Source organism: Zingiber officinale, chromosome 1A (assembly GCF_018446385.1).
Source record: "Zingiber officinale cultivar Zhangliang chromosome 1A, Zo_v1.1, whole genome shotgun sequence".
NCBI classification, from domain to species: domain Eukaryota; kingdom Viridiplantae; phylum Streptophyta; class Magnoliopsida; order Zingiberales; family Zingiberaceae; genus Zingiber; species Zingiber officinale.
The window spans coordinates 71,937,602-71,958,937 of record NC_055987.1 but is presented as its reverse complement, the minus strand read 5'-3'; the positions used below and the strand labels follow the sequence as shown (position 1 = coordinate 71,958,937).

Below are 21,336 nucleotides of genomic sequence, written 5' to 3'. Positions count from 1 at the left end.
ACTAGAGAGTTATTACCGCACTACCACACCAATCCCAAATTACATTATGGGCTCCTTCTTATCATGTGTGTGTTAGTCTCCCTGTGTTTAAGATTATGAATGTCCACTAATTAAGTAAGTTCTGACAACTCACTTAATTAATATCTAGCTTCAAGAGTAGTATCACTCAACTTTATTGTCATGTCGGACTAGGTCCACCTGCAGGGTTTAACATGGCAATCCTTATGAGCTCCTCTTGGGGACATTCTCAACCTAGATAACTAGGACACAGATTCCTTCTATAATCAACAACACACACTATAAGTAATATCATTTCCCAACTTATCGGGCATATTGATTTATCGAACTAAACCTCACCCTTTGATAAGTCAAATAAATAAATATTAAATATATGTGCTTGTTATTATATTAGGATTAAGAGTACACACTTCCATAATAACAAAGGTTTAGTTCTTTTACTAAGTCAGTACAAAAAGAACTTACCTAAATGATCCTACTCAATACACCTAAATTGTATTAGTGTAATTTATTAGTCAAGATAAACTAATACTTAATTACACTATGACTATACTGATGATTTGTTCCTTTCCATCTTAGTCGCGAGCAACTGTTTATAATTTATATAGAGCCGACAACATGATCTTCTGAGTGTGACACCACACTCCATGTTATCTACCATATAAATTAATTGAACAATTACATTTATCAAATAAATGTAGAAATTGACCAATGTGATTCTTTTATTTCAACAAATAAATATTTACAAAAGCTAGGCTTTTAGTATACACTCTAACAAGGTTATATTAACTTGAGTAGGATTCAAAGGATAATAGCCGATGAACTTTTGGGTTCATTGGTAGTGGAAATCTTTCCAACCTGCGAGTCTTACTTGGAAGGAAAAATAACCAGAAAGATTTTTAAGTCTAAGGGGTATAGAGCCAAAGACGTGTTGGAATTGGTTCATTCTGATTTATGAGGACCTATGGCTATCCAAGCAAGAGGTGGTTTCGAATATTTCGTCTCTTTTATAGACGACTATTCGAGATACAGGTATATTTACTTGATGTGCCGCAAGTCTAAATACTTTGATAAGTTCAAAGAGTACAGGGCTGATGTGGAGAAACGTCAAGGTAAAAGTATCAAGATACTGCGGTGAGATCATAGTGGCAAGTACCTCTTAGGAGAGTTTAGGAGACACTTATCAGAAGTCGGCATTAAATCCCAACTGACTGCACCTAGTACACCCCAACAGAATGGTGTGGCAGAAAGAAGGTATAGGACTCTTATAGAAATAATTAGATCAACGATGAGTTATTACCAAAATCATTTTGAGGATATACTCTGGAAACGGAAGTGAACATAGTACCTTCTAAATCAGATCCCTCTACTCCCAAAGAATTGTAGAATGGGCGTAAGCCTAGTCTAAAGCATATTCAGTTTGGGGTAGTCCAGCACATGTGCTGAAGGGAGACACTGATAAGTTGGAATTAAGAACAAGAGTTCACTTGTTTATAGGTTATCCTAGAGAAACGAAAGGAGGTTTATAGTCCTAAAAATTAGAAGGTCATTGTTAGCACCAATGCCCGATTTTTAGAAAAGGACTATGTAATGAACCACATGTCCATAAGTAAATTTGTTCTTAAGGAAATAATAAAGGATATGTCTAATCTAGTACCAACTGTACAAGATGAGATATCACAAGAAACTACAACACGTATCACAAATGATACACAATTGGACAAAGTGCCTCATCGTAGTGGGAGGGTTGTTAGACAACCTAAAAGATTCATGTTTTGGGAGAGTTTTTGGACTTGATCCCTGGTAAACATGAACCTGATTCCCGGACATATGATGAAGAACTCCAAGATAAAGATATACCATCTTGGCAAAGAGCAATGAATACTGAGCTTATAGAACCACCAAATGGTGTAAAAGCCATTGGGTAAAAATAAGTCTACAATAGAAAAAAGGGGCAGACAGGAAGGTGGAAACTTTCAAAGCAAGGCTTGTTGAAAAAGTGAAACCTTTTACCAGTAGCCATGCTTAAGTCTATCCAGATTCTTGTATCTATTGACTATGAGTTTTGGCAAGTGGATGTCAAGACAGCTTTCCTTAATAGAAGTCTTGAAGAAAGCATCCATATAAAGCAATCAAAGGGATTCATTGCAAACGACAAAGAGCATCTAGTATGTAAGCTCAATTGATCTATTTATGGACTGAAGCAAAGCTTGAAGGTCTTGGAACATCCAGTTTAATAAAGTAATCCAGACCTATGGATTTATTCAGTATCCGGATGAGTTTTGTGTATACAAGAAGTGTGATGGAAACGTGGTGGTATTTCTTGTACTATACGTAGATGGCATTTTTAGTAGTTGGAAACAATATCAAAGTGTTGTCGGAAGTAAGGGTATGGCTGTCCAAACACATTGATATGAAGGACTTGGGAGAGTGTGCACATATTCTCGAGATCAAAGGGATCACAAGAAAAGAATGTTGTGTTTATCCCGAGCTTCATACTATCTAAGCTCGTTTAAGCATGCAAGACTCCATGAAAGGGTTTTCTGCCTTTTGTGCATGGAGAATCTTTATCTAAAGAGATGTCTCCGAAGACATCAAAATAGATAGAGGACATGAAGGCAGTTCCTTATGCTTCGGCTATCGAAAGCCTAATGTATGTAATACTGTGTACAAGACTGGATATCTGTTTTGCCCAGGGCATAGTTAGCAGATATTGAAGTAACCCAGGACTGGGACACTAGACTGCCGTAAAGCATATATTAAAGTACCTTAGAGGGACTAGAGATTATATGCTAGTTTACAAGGTAGATAATTTGATCCCTTTGGGTTACACGGATTTTGACTTCCAATCAGATAGGGACAATAGTAAGTCGACCTCGAGGTTTTGTGTCTAATTTAGGAGGTGTGGTCATAACTATGGAGGAGTGTTAAGCATAGGTGCTTTTCTGGACTCCACCATAGAAACTGAGTATGTGGCAGCCTCTGAGGCAGCCATAGAAGTTGTATGGCTCAGAATTTTCATGATGGACTTAGACATGATTTCTGGTTTGTCCAAAAATTTATTACAATTTTTGTAATAATAGTGGTGCAGTAGCAAACTCGAAGAAACCATAAGTCCATAAGGCCAGTAAACATAATAGAGCGCAAGTACCACCCAATACGAGACATCGTATAACGAGGAGAAGTTATTGCCGCCAAGATTGCATCAGATGATAACCTGAGAGATCCTTTCACTAAGGTCCTTAAGGCAAGAGCTTTTGATGGTCATGTTGAAGGGATGGGAATAAGATGTATGGTAGGATATATGGCAGCATAGTCTTTTAGTATAAGTGGGAGATTGTTGGAATGTATACTAAAAGCCTAGCTTTTTGTATAAATATTTACTTAGAAATAAGAATCATAATGATCAATATCTACATTTATATGCTAAATATAGTTGTTCAATTAATTTATATTGTAGATAACTTGGTGTGTGGTGTCACACACAGAAGATTATGTCATCGGTTCTTTATAAATTATAAACAGTAGCTCATGAGTGAGATGGAAAGGAACAAACCATTAGAATAGTCGTAGTATAATTAAGTATTAGTTTATCTTGACTGATAAATTACACTAATACACTCTAAGTGTATTGGTAGGACCATTTAAGGTAAGTTCTTTTTATACTGACTTAATAAAAGAACAAGACCTTAGTTATTATGGAAGTGTGTGCTCTTAATCCTAATATAATAACAAGCACATATATTTAGTATTTATTTCTTTAACTTATCAAAGGGTGAGATTTAGCTCGATAAATCAAAAGGCCTGATAAGTTGGGAACTGATATTACTTATAGTGTATGTTGTTAATTATAGAAGGAAACTGTGTCCTAATAATCTAGGTGGATAATGTCCCCAAGAGGAGCTCATAAGGATTGTCATGTTAAACCCTGCAGGTGGACTTAGTCCGATATGACGATAAGGTTGAGTGGTACTACTCTTGGAATAAGATATTAATTAAAGTGAGTTGTCAGTAACTCAATTTAATTAGTGGACATTCGACATCTTAAACACAAGGAGATTAACACACTCATGATAAGAAGGAGCCCAAAATGTAATTTGGGATTGGTGTGGTAGTTCAGTAATAATTCTTTAGTGGAATGAATTATTATTGATGAAATTAAGTTGGGTGTTCGGGGCGAACATGGGAAGTTTAATTTCATCGGGAGACCAAAACCAATTCCTCCTCTCGGTCCCTATCGTAGCCTCTTATTTATAAAGTATTATACCCACCTATACCGACCTTTATACCCATCCTAAGGTGGCCGACCAAGCCTTGCTTGGAGGGAGACCAAGCAAGGGGTCGACCAAGTTAATACTTGGATGAACCTAGTGGTGGCTGACCCTTGCTTGAGTCCAAGCTTAGGTGGCCGGCCACAATAAAATTAAAAGGATTTTATTTTTCAAAATTTTCTTATGTGGATTCCATGGGTTTAAAAAAGAGTTTATTCCTTTTATAGCTTTCTACAAAAGATTGAGAAAAGATTTGATATCTTTCCTTATTTGTAGATTGAAAGAAAGATTTTAATTTTAATCTAACATTTTTCTTTTTTGTAACCATGTTCATGATTTAAAAAGAGAGTTTTAAAATTAAATATTTCCTTTTATAGGTTTCACAAAAGATTAAGAAAAAATTTGATATCTTTTCTTATTTGTAGATTGAAAGGAGATTTTAATTTTAAAGATAACTTTCATTTTTGGAAATCATCCACATGTTTAAAAGAAAGATTTTAATTTATAAAATTTCCTTTTATAACCAACCATGAAGAGAAAAATTATTAGAAAAAATTTAATTTTAAAATTTACGGAAACAAATAAGGAAGTTTTCATTTTGTTATTAAAACTTGCCTAATTTGGAGCTCTTTATGTGGCCGACCATGATATTTAAGAAAAGGAAATTGATTTTAATCAATTAAATTTTCCTTTTTATGGCAAAGATAATAAGGAAGGTTTTATTTAATTTTTCCTTATTTGCCCAGACTAAGGATTATAAAAGAGGGAATAGGGGTGCCTTCATGGCTAAGAACTCTATTCTATTTTCCTCCCTCTTTTCCTTGGTGGTGGCCGACCCTTGCTTCTTGCTCTTCTCCTTTTCTCTTCCTCCTTTGTGGTCGGCGGCATCAACACAAGGGGAGTCCTTGGTGGTTGGTTCTAGCTAGGAGAAGAAGGAGAGAAAGGAGTCTTTGTTTCTACCATCCCTTGGAGCTTGGTGGTGGTGGCCGAACCTCACATCTCTTGGAGTTTTTTATGGTGGCCGAAACTAGCTTGGAGAAGAAGGAGCTTGGGTGGTTCTCATCTCGGTAGATTGTTGCTCACACAACGTCCGAGATAAGAAGAGGAATACGGTAGAAGATTGTATACGAAGAAAGGTATAACTAGTAATTATTTTCCGCATTATGCTAGTTTTTCTTTGTATGAATTCCAAACACAAGAGGCATATGATTCTAGATTTTTGGATTAGATATTCGAGTTTGTGTTTTTTTGTTGATTTTTGAATTTATGATTCGATTGTTCTTTTTGGTTAAACCTAATATTATTTTAGGAAATTAAATATTGAATTTCATTAAGAGGCTTTGTCAAGGTAGTGGTGGATGATCCCATACCCAAGAAGGCCATGTGCCTCGCCATGTTTGACCTGGGTGTTGGGAATTTCGGGCCGCAAACTTTTTACGTTGCGGAAACCCCGAACCCCAAGCCACAGGATCTGTGCGAAGATAAAATTTTTGAAAAACATTACGAGTACGAGTTTCTTACACTAGTTCTTAAATAGATCTACAAGGAGAAGGAATTTACCCTCGATGCGATGTCCTTCGCAATCCCGCTCGTCCAACGGTTCGCCGGATCTCGAGATCGTCAAGTGTACGATCCTCTAGAAGTATCCACACGAACAAACAAAGTGGAGAAGACCAAACAAAGGTGTGCTAGCACCTTAGATGGTTCGGCCAAGGAGGAGGAGGAGAGGGAGAGCAAGAATGAGAGGAGGAAGAAGATGAGAGTTACTTTGCTTGAATGAAAATTAATCCATCCATTCAACCATAAGTGGCCGGCCACTATTGGAGTTGTAACCTCCATTGTCATTTAATGTGGCCATTAAAGAGGAGATTTGTAACCTCCATGAGGTGGCACACACATGTGCTAAACATGATGATGTGTAACACCATTATTGGCCACTTAATGCCAACTCACAAATGAGGTGGCAAATGGTCAAGTCAAACTTGACCTTTCATCTTCCTTCTCAAGTCAAGTCAAACTTGACCAAATCACTCTCATGGTTGATATAATCTAATCATTTGATTCAAACCAACTTAATATAATGAATCTAATTCATTTAATTAAATCGATTAGTCATAATCTAAATTAGACTCATTGAACACATGAATCAACTTGAGTCCAACTCAATTAGTTCAATTAGGATTACTCTTAATCCAATTTGATTCATCACATGAATCTAATCCTCTTGGTTCATCATATGAACCTAATCTCCATCTAATTGTCCTTTGTGTGTGACCCTATAGGTTCTTATTGTTGGGTTTTTCGGGCCGCGAAAACCGCTTTTCGCATCGCGGAAACCTCGAATCACCCATGCCACTGGATCTCGTGCGAAGGATAGATTTCAAAAATACGAGTACGAGTTTCAAACTATGATCTACAGTAGATCTATAAAGGAAAAACATTTTATACCTTTGAAGCGTGCCCTCGCAAATCCCGCTCGTCCAACGGTACGCCGGATCTCGAAGTTGTCAACGTAGACAACACTCTAGTGATATCCACACGAACAAGAAGTGTTATCTAACACTCAAGGATGGAGAAGAGAGCACCACAAGTGTGCTAGCACTCTCTAGGGCTCTCGGGTAGGATTGGAAGAAGAAGAAAGGAAAAGAAGAGAACACACTCCTCTAAAATCTCTATGTGACTTTCACTAACCTTTCTTCTTGGATTAGATTCACTCTCCTTTCTTCTCCCTTGCTTGAAACCCACGACCAAGAGAAGAGAAGGAGCAAGAAGAGAGCTTAGGAGGAGGAAGATCACTTGAATGAGAGTTACACTTGCAAAATGAAACTCTTTTCATCTAATTAAGTGGTTTGTAACCTCCATGGGATAACAAGAGTCACAACTCTTGGTAACTCCCATGAGGTGGTACTTCACTTAAGTAACCATGATGATGTGGAGCATCATCATTGGTCCACTTAATGCCAACTCACCAATGAGGTGGCATAATGTCAAGTCAAACTTGACTCTTCATCTTCCTCTCAAGTCAAGTCAAACTTGACTTAATCTCTCTCATGGTTGATCTAATCCAACCGTTTAATTCAAGCCAAATTAATATAATGAATCTAATTCATTTAATTAAATTGATTCAATGAGTCATAATCTAAATTAGACTCATTGAACACATGAATCAACTTGAGTCCAACTCAATTAGCCCAATTAGGATTACTCTTAATCCAATTTGATTCATCAAATGAATCTAATCCTCTTGGTTCATCATATGAACCTAATCTCCATCCACTTGTTCTTTGTGTGTGACCCAATAGGTTCTTGTAACGTTGGCAATGCCCCTAAACTCATTTAGAAACATAAGTAATGAGCGGTATCTAGCAATACATCATTACTACCCAAGTTACAAGAATGTTGAGATCCAACATCACCTTGTGACTACTAATTGTGACTCCTCACAATATATGACAAGTGTCCTTCTATCCTAGACATCTAGATTGATCAATGTGAGGTATAGACCATGTCATCCTCTAATCAATCTAAATCTTGAACTCCAAGTAGACTCACTCAATCAAATGAGCTCAATATCCTATATTGACTCATTTGGGCATGGCCATGCACTTCGTGGTCTCACTCTATCAAGAATACCGATGTCTCTCCCGTCATATAGGAGGGATAGATCCCATCTACATCACTCACATCCCTCCGCATAATTTGTTACATACCCAGTAATCGCCTTTATGGTCCACCCAGTTACGGGTGACGTTTGACGAAACCAAAGAACATAACTCCTTATGTAGGGAACCATGGTGACTTCAGGTCTAAGGAATAATAGTCATACTAATAGCCACATGAGAAAGTATATGACACTCATATAACGATGCATGATACTTTCTCATGGCGGGTCATTTAGTATAAATTCTCTAATGCATACCCATGTGTCAACTTGATATCTCTATATCCATGACTTGTGAGATCAAGTCATCGAGTTGACCTACATGCTAGTCTTATTGCATTAACATTGTCCCTGAATGTTAATATTCGACTAGAAATGATTAAGAGTAGTGTTCCCTATATCATCTCACTATCGGTTCAACTAACCGATTGATATAGGTGAGAACCGTCTACTCATGGACGTTATTATACTTAGTTTATTTGACACCAATACAAGTAAGTATAATAACCAAAAACCAAATGCCTTTATTTATATAGAATATGATACAACAAGTCCAAAATACAATCATCAAATGATTGGCTCTAGGGCTCTAGCTAACAATCTCCCACTAGCACTAGTGTCAATCAGTGTAGGCTCTAATCCCCAATGACCTAGTGTGACCATCATGCTTCCTCTGTGCCAAAGCCTTGGTCAAGGGATCTGCGATGTTAGCCTCTGTAGGTACTCTGCAAATCTTCGCATCTCCTCTCTCGATGATCTCTCGAATGAGATGGAAGCGCCGTAGTATGTGTTTGGTCCGCTGGTGTGAGCGAGGTTCCTTCGCCTGTGCTATAGCTCCATTGTTGTCACAATAGAGCTCAATGGGGTCAGCAATGCTAGGAACCACCCCAAGTTCAGCGATGAACTTACGGATCCAAACTGCCTCCTTTGCTGCCTCTGATGCAGCAATGCACTCGGCTTCTGTTGTAGAATCAGCTACTGTATCCTGCTTCGAACTCTTCCAGCTGACAGCACCACCATTAATGCAAAATACGAACCCCGACTGCGATCTATAGTCATCCTGGTCGGTCTGGGAGCTAGCATTACTTTAACCCTTTACAGCTAGCTCATCATCGCCTCCATATATCAAGAAATATTCTTTAGTCCTTCTTAAGTACTTAAGAATATTCTTGACCGCTATCTAGTGAATTTCACCTGGATCTGACTGGTATCTGCTCGTCATGCTCAAAGCATACGAGACATCAGGTCGAGTACATAGCATGGCGTACATGATCGATCCTATGGCTGAGGCATAAGGGATCTGATCCATGCAGTCTCTCTCCTCTCTAGAAGAGGGACCTTGAGTCTTCGAAAGACGCACGCCATGTGACATCGGCAGAAATCCCTTTTTGGAGTTCTGCATGGCAAACCATAGGAGTATCTTGTCAATGTATGTACTCTGACTTAGGCCAAGCAATCTCTTAGATCTATCTCTATAGATCTGTATCCGTAGAATGCGGGATGCCTCACCTAAGTCCTTCATTGAGAAGCAACTCCCTAGCCAGGTCTGAAGCATAGGGATGCCCTTCCCAATGAGTAGTATGTCATCCACATACAATATGAGGAAGACAACTATATCCCCTACAACCTTCTTGTAGACACAAGGCTCATCTTCGTTCTTGATGAAACTAAACTGTTTGATTGCATTATCAAATCGAAGATTCCAGCTCCGAGAAGCTTGCTTTAGTCCATAAATGGACCTATGCAGCTTGCATACTCTGCTAGTATGCTTTGGATCTACAAAACCCTCAGGTTGTGTCATGTACACATCCTCGAGTAGGTTTCCATTCAGAAACACGGTTTTGACATCCATCTGCCAGATCTCGTAATCGTGGTAAGCTGCAATAGCAAGCATGATCCGAATGGACTTAAACATCGCTACTAGAGAAAAGGTTTCATCATAGTCAATACCATGAATCTGCTTGAAACCTTTAGCTACCAAGCGACCCTTATAGATAAGTCCATCCATGTCAGTCTTTCTCTTAAAGACCCACTTGCACCGAATGGGTTTTACCCCTTCAGGTGGATCAACCAAAGTCCATACTTGGTTGGTGTACATGGATTCCATCTCGGATCTCATGGCCTCTAGCCATTTCTCAGAATCTGGTCTCATCACAGCTTCCTGATAGGTGGTAGGCTCATTATCTATGAGCACAACGTCATCATGGTCAGACAAGAGAAATGAGTATCTGTCAGGCTGACGACGTACCCTATCAGACCTGCGAGGAGGTATGTCTACTTGAACTGGTTGTTGTTCCTCAACTCTTTGTGGAACAACATCATCCAAAACACTTTGTGGTTCCAGTTCAACTTCCATCGAGGCATCAGTGCTATTGTTCGCATCTTGAACTTCTTCAAGATCGAACGCGCTCCCACTAGTCTTTCTAGAAACAAAGTCCCTTTCTAGAAAGACCCCAGTCTTTGCCACAACTACCTTGTGCTGACTGGGAATGTAGAAGTAATATCCCTTAGTTTCCTTGGGATATCCAATAAAGTAGCACTTGTCGGATTTGGGTCCTAACTTGTCTGAGACTTGACGTCGAACGTAAGCCTCACAACCCCAAATCCTGATGAAAGATACCTGGGCATCTCTCCTAGTCCATATCCTATATGGTGTCTTTATCACGGCCTTGGATGGAACTCGGTTGAGTATAAAAGCTACCGTGTCTAGAGCATAGCCCCAAAGGTATGTCGGAAGATCTGTGTGACTCATCATAGATCGTACCATATCTAATAGGGTACGATTCCTCCTTTCGGATACACCGTTCCACTGTGGTGTTCCAGGAGGAATGAGTTGGGATAGAATCCCACACTCAGCTAGATAGTCACGGAACTCATGGCTAAGATATTCTCCACCTCGATCGGATCGAAGTATCTTAATACTCTTGCCAAGCTGGTTCTGTACTTCATTCTTGAATTCTTTGAACTTTTCAAAGGATTCAGACTTATGTGTCATCAAGTACACATAACCATATCTACTGAAGTCATCAGTAAATATGATGAAGTACCTATAACCGCCTCTAGCAGTGACATTGAAAGGGCCACATACATCACTATGTATGAGTCCTAACAAATCAGTCGCTCTTTCGCTGTGTCCACTAAAGGAAGTCTTGGTCATCTTGCCTCGTAGGCATGACTCGCATATCTCATATGATTCTAAATCAAATGAGTCCAGCAAACCATCCTTATGGAGCTGGGATAAGCGCTTATCATTTATATGACCTAAGCGACAGTGCCAGAGGTAGGTTTGGTTCAGGTCATTTGACTTGAACCTCTTGGTATTTATGTTATAGATAGGGCTTTCAAGGTCTAGAATTTAGAGTCCGTTTATCAGAGGTGCACTACAATAGAACATATCGTTTAAATAGACGGAACAACATTTGTTCTTTATTGTAAACGAAAATCCTTTCTTGTCCAAACAAGAAACTGAAATTATGTTCTTAGTCAAGGCAGGCACATAACAACAATCATCTAATTCTAGTACAAGCCCAGAGGGTAGAGATAGATGGTAAGTTCCTACAGCAATAGCAGCAACCCGTGCTCCATTGCCTACTCGTAGGTCTATCTCACCCTTCGTCAATGCCTTGCTATTCCTCAGCGCTTGTACATTAGTACAAATGTGCGAAGCATATCCGATATCTAATACCCACGATGAAGAAATAGAGAGGTTGACTTCTATAACATGTATACCTGAAGTAGAAATCTTATTTCTCTTCTTTTTAAGATCTTCCAGGTATTCTTTGGAGTTCCTCTTCCAGTGCCTTGCTTGTCCTTGATATAGGTGACAAAGATGTTCAACCATATCGTAAGCGCCCATCAACTCATGTTGCTTCTGAAGCTCAGAGTTCATGGTCGCGAGCATAAGACATGACACATCTAATGCGTCATCTTGATGCTTCTTGTAAGCATCATGGTCTGCTCGCGTGGCAGTGGCAGGAGGAGCCTCCGGAATGGGCTGCTCCAGAACGTACAATTTACGTTCCTGAGTGAGAACTATTCTCAGATTCCTGTACCAGTCCAGGAAATTTTCTCCGTTGAGCTTGTCCTTCTTAAGGACAGAACGCAAAGAGAAGATGTTCGTGTTCGACGTCATGACAATTCTACAACAGAAATAAATGCAGAAATAAGTATCATATTCTTAATCATTTAATTAGGCCTTTAACTAAATGATGCTCCCACTGAATTCTATAATTCATGTGGGACAAGATCCACATCATACTAACCCTTGAGTTAGCTTTGGCTAATACGCCCAAGACTTAGTATGATCGATAGGTAACGATTACCAATTACATCTCTATGCAACTCTTGTTTATAGGTTCAATATCCGCATTTATATTAAAACTCGAGTTAGCTTTGGCTAATACGCCCGAGAGTTAATATATATGTGATTTTGACCTATCTTTCCAACCGTTGGAAGAATGCCTATAGTTATACTCGATCCAACCGAGTTAACTAGGAATACTCAATCTAATTGAGTTGTATTCACCCATGCGTTGATAGGCGGGACCAAGATTGTCCCTCCGTACCCTACCAAGATAGTATGTGTTGGTCTGCTTTGGCAGATTCAACAACAACATGCGATCGAGGTAGTGGTAGGTATCACGGCATGGTAGGCATTACGAGTTGACGTGATTTAGATCTAATCTAAACGATGATGCGTATCATATACTCGATAGATCTAATCTAATCAAAGGGTGCATCATGTGCACGACTTAGATCTAATATAATCGTAAGGCACTAATTAATTACTTAATTAACTAGCATGCATCACATACACACAAAATAATTAATTAAATAATTAATCAAATAATTTTGTGATTATGTCATGGCCCTACTATGATCTTCTCAAGCCAATGAGAAGATCGGATGGTCAACCTAAGGTCAACAGCTTCTCAAGCTCCGTCCTTTGACCACCTTGTGTTGCGCGCGCCCTCCTCGTAACTCCGTCTCGAGTGGACCTTCCACAGCTCCAATTTTATACATTACAATTTTGAAACTCGAGTTACATTCGAGTCTAAATCTAATTTGCAACCAGAATATAAGAGAAAGGCACGACGCGCAGGTCGCTAATAAAATAAAATAAAAAAAAATACAGCACACACATCATATAACGGCACGCAGGCCGTATTATGAATTACAACACATTTATTCCAATCCAATTGGGTCTTTTGGGCCATGACTATCACAAAATTAATATACAATTCTAAATTATATATTTTTCATAATTTTCTGTAATTTTCATAATTTTTACAATTTTATGAGTAAATTTTTCCCGGCGGTCCCGTTTAGCGTTTTCGGGCGCAATCGCGGAACGAATCCCTTTGCGGGGCCAGGGGCAGCGCCCCTACCCGCGATCTAACCATCACGAGGGTTCCTTTGCGATCTAACAGTGCCTAAGCCTGCTGTCCCAAAAATTTTGGGGCAAAACATTGCCGTTTCGGAAAATTCTTCTCGGTAGTCGAAGCCAACAAGTGTCTAAACACTTATGCTTCGCTTCTACGAGAAAAATACCCATTAAAACTATAAAAACATGAATTTACAGAAAGTTTACATATCTATATTTTTCATAAAAATATGAATCTAAACTCGTACTCGCTTCGCACGTGGCTCTGATACCACTATTGGGTTTTTCGAGCCGCGAAAAACGGTTTTCGCGTCGCGGAAACCCCGAATCACCCATGCCACTGGATCTCGTGCGAAGGATAGATTTCAAAAATATGAGTATGAGTTTCAAACTATGATCTACAGTAGATCTACAAAGGAAAAACATTTTATACCTTTGAAGCGTGCCCTCGCAAATCCCGCTCGTCCAACGGTACGCCGGATCTCGAAGTTGTCAACGTAGACAACTCTCTAGTGATATCCACACGAACAAGAAGTGTTCTCTAACACTCAAGGATGGAGAAGAGAGCACCACAAGTGTGCTAGCACTCTCTAGGGCTCTCGAGTAGGATTGGAAGAAGAAGAAAGGAAAAGAAGAGAACACACTCCTCTAAAATCTCTATGTGACTTTCACTAACCTTTCTTCTTGGATTAGATTCACTCTCCTTTCTTCTCCCTTGCTTGAAACCCACGACCAAGAGAAGAGAAGGAGCAAGAAGAGAGCTTAGGAGGAGGAAGATCACTTGAATAAGAGTTACACTAGCAAAATGAAACTCTTTTCATCAAATTAAGTGGTTTGTAACCTCCATGGGATACCAAGAGTCACAACTCTTGGTAACTCCCATGAGGTGGTACTTCACTTAAGTAACCATGATGATGTGGAGCATCATCATTGGTCCACTTAATGCCAACTCACCAATGAGGTGGCATAATGTCAAGTCAAACTTGACTCTTCATATTCCTCTCAAGTCAAGTCAAACTTGACTTAATCTCTCTCATGGTTGATCTAATCCAACCGTTTAATTCAAGCTAATTTAATATAATGAATCTAATTCATTTAATTAAATTGATTCAATGAGTCATAATCTAAATTAGACTCATTGAACACATGAATCAACTTGAGTCCAACTCAATTAGCCCAATTAGGATTACTCTTAATCCAATTTGATTCATCAAATGAATCTAATCCTCTTGGTTCATCATATGAACCTAATCTCCATCCACTTGTTCTTTGTGTGTGACCCAATAGGTTCTTGTAACGTTGGTAATGCCCCTAAACTCATTTAGAAACATAAGTAATGAGCGGTATCTAGCAATACATCATTACTACCCAAGTTACAAGAATGTTGAGATCCAACATCACCTTGTGACTACTAATTGTGACTCCTCACAATATATGACAAGTGTCCTTCTATCCTAGACATCTAGATTGATCAATGTGAGGCATATACCGTGTCATCCTCTAATCAATCTAAATCTTGAACTCCAAGTAGACTCACTCAATCAAATGAGCTCAATATCCTATATTGACTCATTTGGACATGGCCATGCACTTCGTGGTCTCACTCTATCAAGAATACCGATGTCTCTCCCGTCATATAGGAGGGATAGATCCCATCTACATCACTCACATCCCTCCGCATAATTTGTTACATACCCAGTAATCGCCTTTATGGTCCACCCAGTTACGGGTGACATTTGACGAAACCAAAGTACATTACTCCTTATGTAGGGAACCATGGTGACTTCAGGTCTAAGGACTAGTAGTCATACTAATAGCCACATGAGAAAGTATATGACACTCATATAATGATCCATGATACTTTCTCATGGCGGGGCATTCAGTATACATTCTCTAATGCGTACCCATGTGTCAACTTGATATCTCTATATCCATGACTTGTGAGATGAAGTCATCGAGTTGACCTACATGCTAGTCTTATTGCATTAACATTGTCCCTGAATGTTAATACTCGACTAGGAATGATTAAGAGTAGTGTTCCCTATATCATCTCACTATCGGTTCAACTAACCGATTGATATAGGTGAGAACCGTCTACTCAAGGACGTTATTATACTTAGTTTATTTGGCACCAATACAAGTAAGTATAATAACCAAAAACCAAATGCCTTTATTTATATAGAATATGATACAACAAGTCCAAAATACAATCATCAAATGATTGGCTCTAGGGCTCTAGCTAACACTTATATCGTTGGCAATACTCCTAAACCAATTTAGAAGCATAAGTAATGAGCGGTATCTAGCAACACATCATTACTACCCAAGTTATAAGAATGTTGAGATCCAACATCACCATGTGACTACTAATTGTGACTCCTCACAATATATGACATTTGTAATGACCCGCCTTCTACTGACTAGGCTGTAAGGTCGATCGCTACATTATACTGTGCTAAATTACTATTGCGGAAATCTAGATTGATTAAAATTTTACTAAACTGATTACTGTAAAATCTGAACTTAATATTCTAGGTGTACCTAGGAGTTGTACACATGCTAGGGAAGATAATCTATGCCTCTCGGATGTCCTGCTAGCTGTAATCAGGCATTTCAATCGATCCATTGGGCTGTCGAATCGATCCAGTGATCGATCCAGCTTGATACTAGCACGGAGAAAGACTCTGGATCGGTCGGCTGACCGATCCACAAACTACATGGCTTCTGTATGCAGCTGGATTGGTCTACCGACCGATCCAGGAGTACACTGATCGGTCGGTAGACCGATCCAGTGGCTCACTGATCGGTCGGCTGACCGATCAGTGAGCTTCTGTACTCTCACACTAACTCTCTGTTCGCATCTGGATCAGTCGGCTGACCGATCTAGTGGCACAACCCCATTTTTGATCGATCTATAGATCGATCTGGGTTTCTGATTTCGAATCAGAACCCCTGATTTCAGCACTTTTTTGTGCCTCAATCCTATTACAAGTTCTAAAACGACTAGGAATCACTCCACCACTAACAAATAACATTCTAACATCATAAAAGAAGTGTTCTAAGCATAATAAGGTGTATGGTTAACTAATTCATTGCAATTAACATACTGAAGTGCAAAATACTAAAACACTGAAAAGTTCTAATGTTTAAACAACTTGCTAGAGTTTCCTAAGATCTTCTTTCCAAGTTCCTGCCCACACACATCTTCGTAGCATTGCCCTCCAGCCTCCGCTAGTCCATCTTTCCTTTACCTTTATCTGCAGTATAAGGAAAAGAAAGTATCTATAAGCTTTTGCTTAGTAAAAAACCATCTACCTCACAAAACATGCAATCGATGCAAATCATGCTTTGAAAACATGCTATTTAAAACATGTACTGATGAGGCTGAAACATGGCATGCTATCATACATAGAAATCAAAGCTAGTCATGGCATACTATCATCTAAACATGTGTAATAAAAGCTGAACATGAACACCAGAGCATGGCATACAAAGCTAACCATAACTATCATGTGTAACAACAAGAAAAACTGAGCTGAACATGAATTAAACTTGTCTGGAACTGAATTCAAACTCAATTAACGTAACTGATCTTTGTGAGTTTTGAAAAACTATAATATAATAGATTAAAATACATAATCGTACTCCTAATGGGCCCGGCAACTGTACATGCTATGCGCGCATCATCAACTAAACCCGGGGTTGCAAATCTCGAATTTAGCAAGGTTTACTAGGTTATCTAAACCTAGGGACCGACTATGGGAGCCCAGCCTAATGGATATCTAATCCTGTACAGTGCCACTACTGAAAATAAAATACTGAATCATAGCTAATTAATTTACCTTGCTTCTACTAGGTTATCTGAACCTAGAGGCGACTGTGGGTGCCCACCCATTGGACCGTAGTCCCATATATGCTGTGGCAAGGCTAACTAAACAATTCAAATGCTTCTATTGCATCTACTGAGCCATTAAAAATGCCTACTGTAGCATTTTACTGAGCTAGATATTTTATCGAACACTTAGTGTGCTCCAACTCTCCCCTCTATTAGGGAGACCACCTTTAGGCACCCGACAACGTCTAGAATCTCCAACTGAAAAGAGAAAACGTGTCTGGCCCATCTAGAGGTGCTCAACTAAATCCCTAAATCTGCGAGGAGGGTCAAATACACCCTATGCGTCGAAACATCTACATATTACTAAACTAAAACATGGAATTCACACGGAAGCTACTTATACTGCAGGTGAGGGGTTTCTTACCTCGTATGCTAATTTCCTTACAATTCTATTCGCTAGATCTCCGGAGGAGACGATCCTTTCGACGATCTTCTCGCGTCTACACGTTCCTCTCGCGGAGGGGAGCGTCCTCGCGTCGAAGTCGTCGCCGGAAGATGACCTTGGGGCCCTAGGGAGGGAACCCTAGGATTGGCACCGAGAGTAGGAGAGGAGAAAAGGGGCGGCGTGGCTAGGGTGAGGAGAAGAAATTGCCGAACCAATTAAAAATAAACCAAACCCCACTTAAATTTCTATTTATATTAAGTGGGTAATTTCAGCCCAACTCTAATACAAATTTAATTGCCTCCCTTTCCTTTCAGCACGACCCTGCTGGGTTCAACTGGTTACTAACATTATCCGTAAATCGTAGGTCTCGGGTTCAATTCCCGCTTAGGCCGTTTTCATTTTCTATTTATTTTTGCTACTTCCGCTACTCTAAAAATTCTGTAAAAATATCCTAAAATTCCAGAAAAATCATAGAATATTTCTAAAATAGTTTTGAGAATTTTTGGGCGTTACAACATTGCCCTTCTATCCTAGACATCTAGATTGATCAATGTGAGGCATAGACCGTGTCATCCTCTAATCAATCTAAATCTTGAACTCCAAGTAAACTCACTCAATCAAATGAGCTCAATATCTCATATTGACTCATTTGGGCATGACCATGCACTTAGTGGTGTCACTCTATCAAGAATATCGATGTCACTCCCGTCATATAGGAGGGATAGATCCCATCTACATCACTCACATCCCTCCGCATAATTTGTTACATACCCAGTAATCGCCTTTATAGTCCACCTAGTTACGGGTGACGTTTGATGAAGCCAAAGTACGTAACTCCTTATGTAGGGAACCATGGTGACTTCAGGTCCAAGGACTAGTAGTCATACTAATAGCCACATGAGAAAGTATATGACACTCATATAACGATCCATGATACTTTCTCATTGCGGGTCATTCAGTATACATTCTCCAATCCATACCCATGTGTCAACTTGATATCTCCATATCCATGACTTGTGAGATCAAGTCATCGAGTTAAACTACATGCTAGTCTCGTCACATTAACATTGTCCTTGAATGTTAATACTTGACTAGGAATGATTAAGAGTAGTGTTCTCTATACCATCTCACTATCGATTCAACCAATCGATTGATATAGATAAGAACCTTTACTCAAGGACACTATTATACTTAGTTATTTGGCACCAATACAAGTAAGTATAATAACCAAAACAAATGTCTTTATTTATATACAAGAATATGATACAACGAGTCCATACAACAATCATCAAATATTTAATTGAATTTGTAACATAGGTAGATTTGGATCAATAGTGTTAAGTTCCGCTTGCGATCCAAGTCTAAACCATTAAGAACAAATAAGTTAAATTTGGAATCAATAATGTTAAGTTCTGTTTGCGATTCCTAATTTAATTTCTAAAGAACACAATAGGTTGTTTAGGAAAGGTTCGACACTTGTACAAAATTTTTGTACAGTGGAATCAGTATGATCTTCCTAGGACCAACCAACACTACCATCTTCAATACCAAGGTTCATACTTTCCTAAGCATTGGGTCGAGGTTCTTTTCATTAATCTTATCGATTTAGTTCTTTCTTTCTTTCTTGTTCCATTCGTTGTGGGTTCTTGAGATATCTTTCTCTTTGGATTCACGTCATTTGTTATCAGAGCTTTGGTTTTTCTAAATCGATTTCGTTATCCTTTTTCTTTTGTACTTGAATCTTTATTTATTTTGTTCAACATTATCTACTTATCATTATCATCTCAATCTTAGTGAGTTTTTAGTCGTCTTGTTGCTATAAAAAAAATAGGCTGAAATTCAAAAAAAAGAAAAGAATATTTTCAGCAAAAAAAAAACAAAAAAAGAGGCCGAAATTTAAAAAAAAAATAAAAAAATTCAGCAAAAAATAAGAGGTCGAAAATTTTTGAAAAAAAAGGAAAAAAAGCAGGTGGGTATAGAAAATTGTTATTTCTATACTTGCATTTTCCAGTTCTGCATTTCCTTTAAAGTCTTGCCTACTATACTTGCATTTTCCAATTCCATATTTTCTTTAAAGTCTTGCTTAGTATACTCCGTGTCACCTTTAAAGTCTTGCTTAGTATACTTGCGTTTTTCAATTCCGTATTTTCTTTAAAGTCTTGCCTAGGATACTCCGCATCTCCTTTAAAATCTTGCCTAGTATACTTCGCATCTCCTTTAAAATCTTGCCTAGTATACTTGCGTTTTCCAATTCCGTATTTACTTTAAAGTCTTGCATAGTATACTCCGCATCTCCTTTAAAGTCTTTCCTAGTATACTCCTCATCTCCTTTAAAGTCTTGCCTAGTATACTTGCATTTTTTAATTACGTATTTTCCTTTTAAGTTCTGCCAAGATTTTATTCTGGCAAATTTCCTTTCAGCCCTTAATATCATTTTTCAATTATGCAACTTATATTTTTGTATCAATTCCTATCACCCTTGGGAGTTTAAATTAGTCAATGAATGCTTATAGGGAAATTGCCACCATTCTAAGGTCTTTAAAGAGCTAACATTAGTGAGTTGAGTGATTGAGTGTCAACAGATTGCATTAATGGCGACAAGTGGAGAAGCAAGACCGAGAGAAACACTTAAACAATGAGCCATGAGACAACACTTGGAATGTATGGAAATCAGATTTAATCAAATCCTCGACAGATTAGAGAGACAAGATGCTGTAATTTTGGGATTGCAAAATAGTCAAGCGGGTAGAGTTCCTACACAAAATTCAAGGCAATATAACTGTGATGACAACAATGATGATGATGATGATGATGATGATGATGATGATGGCGTATCTGAGTACATTGATAATAGAGTTTCTAGTGGCAGATCTGGTCATGCTAAAATTGGTGGTAGAAGAGAAAGAATGAATGATTATGTTGATAGAAACTTGGAAAATATCAAGATGAAGATTCCTTCATTTCAAGGCAAAAGCGATTTAGACGTATATTTGGAGTTGGAAAAGAAAGTTAAATTAGTGTTTGATTGTCACAACTACTCTGAAGAGAAGAAGGTAAAACTAGCTGCTATTGAATTTATTGATTATGCTATTATTTGGTGGAATCAAATTATTCTAAGCATGAGAAGAAACAACGAGAGACCCATTGACACTTGGGAAGAGATGAAATCTATTATGAGAAAGAGGTTCATGCCAACACATTACTATCGAGATTTGTACCAACGACTACAAAGTCTAACCCAAGGATCCAAAATTTTGGAGGAATATTATAAGGAGATGGAGATTGTCATGATTTGAGCCAATGTGAAGGAGGACCGAGATGCAACCATAGCAAGATTTTTACAAGGTTTGAATTCAGAAATTGCAAATGTAATGGAGTTGCAACATTATGTGGAGCTGGAAGATATGGTGCATATGTCCATGAAAGTTGAAAGGCAACTCAAAAGGAAGGGTTCAATCAAGAATGGTCAAAATTCATCCACTTGGAAATATGAACAAAAGAGATGATAAATTTGCATCAAAGAGTAAGATCGAGTTTTTGAAGAATAAAGATGCTGGTTCTCCATTGGTCAAAGGTAAAGAACCTATCCAATCTTCAAGAAATAGAGATATTAAATGCTTTAAATGTTTGGGAAGAGGACATATTGCGTCACAATGTTCAAACAAAAGAATTATGCTTTTGAAAGAAAATAGTGATATTGAAACTGAGAGTGAGTCCGAAGAT

The 21,336-nt window shown here is 38.5% G+C and overlaps 1 pseudogene; it reads left to right on the top strand.

Moving 5' to 3' along the window:
- The first annotated feature begins 20,255 nt into the window (after positions 1-20,255).
- LOC121998391 overlaps positions 20,256-21,336 on the top strand; it is an 80,386-nt pseudogene continuing 79,305 nt past the window's right edge.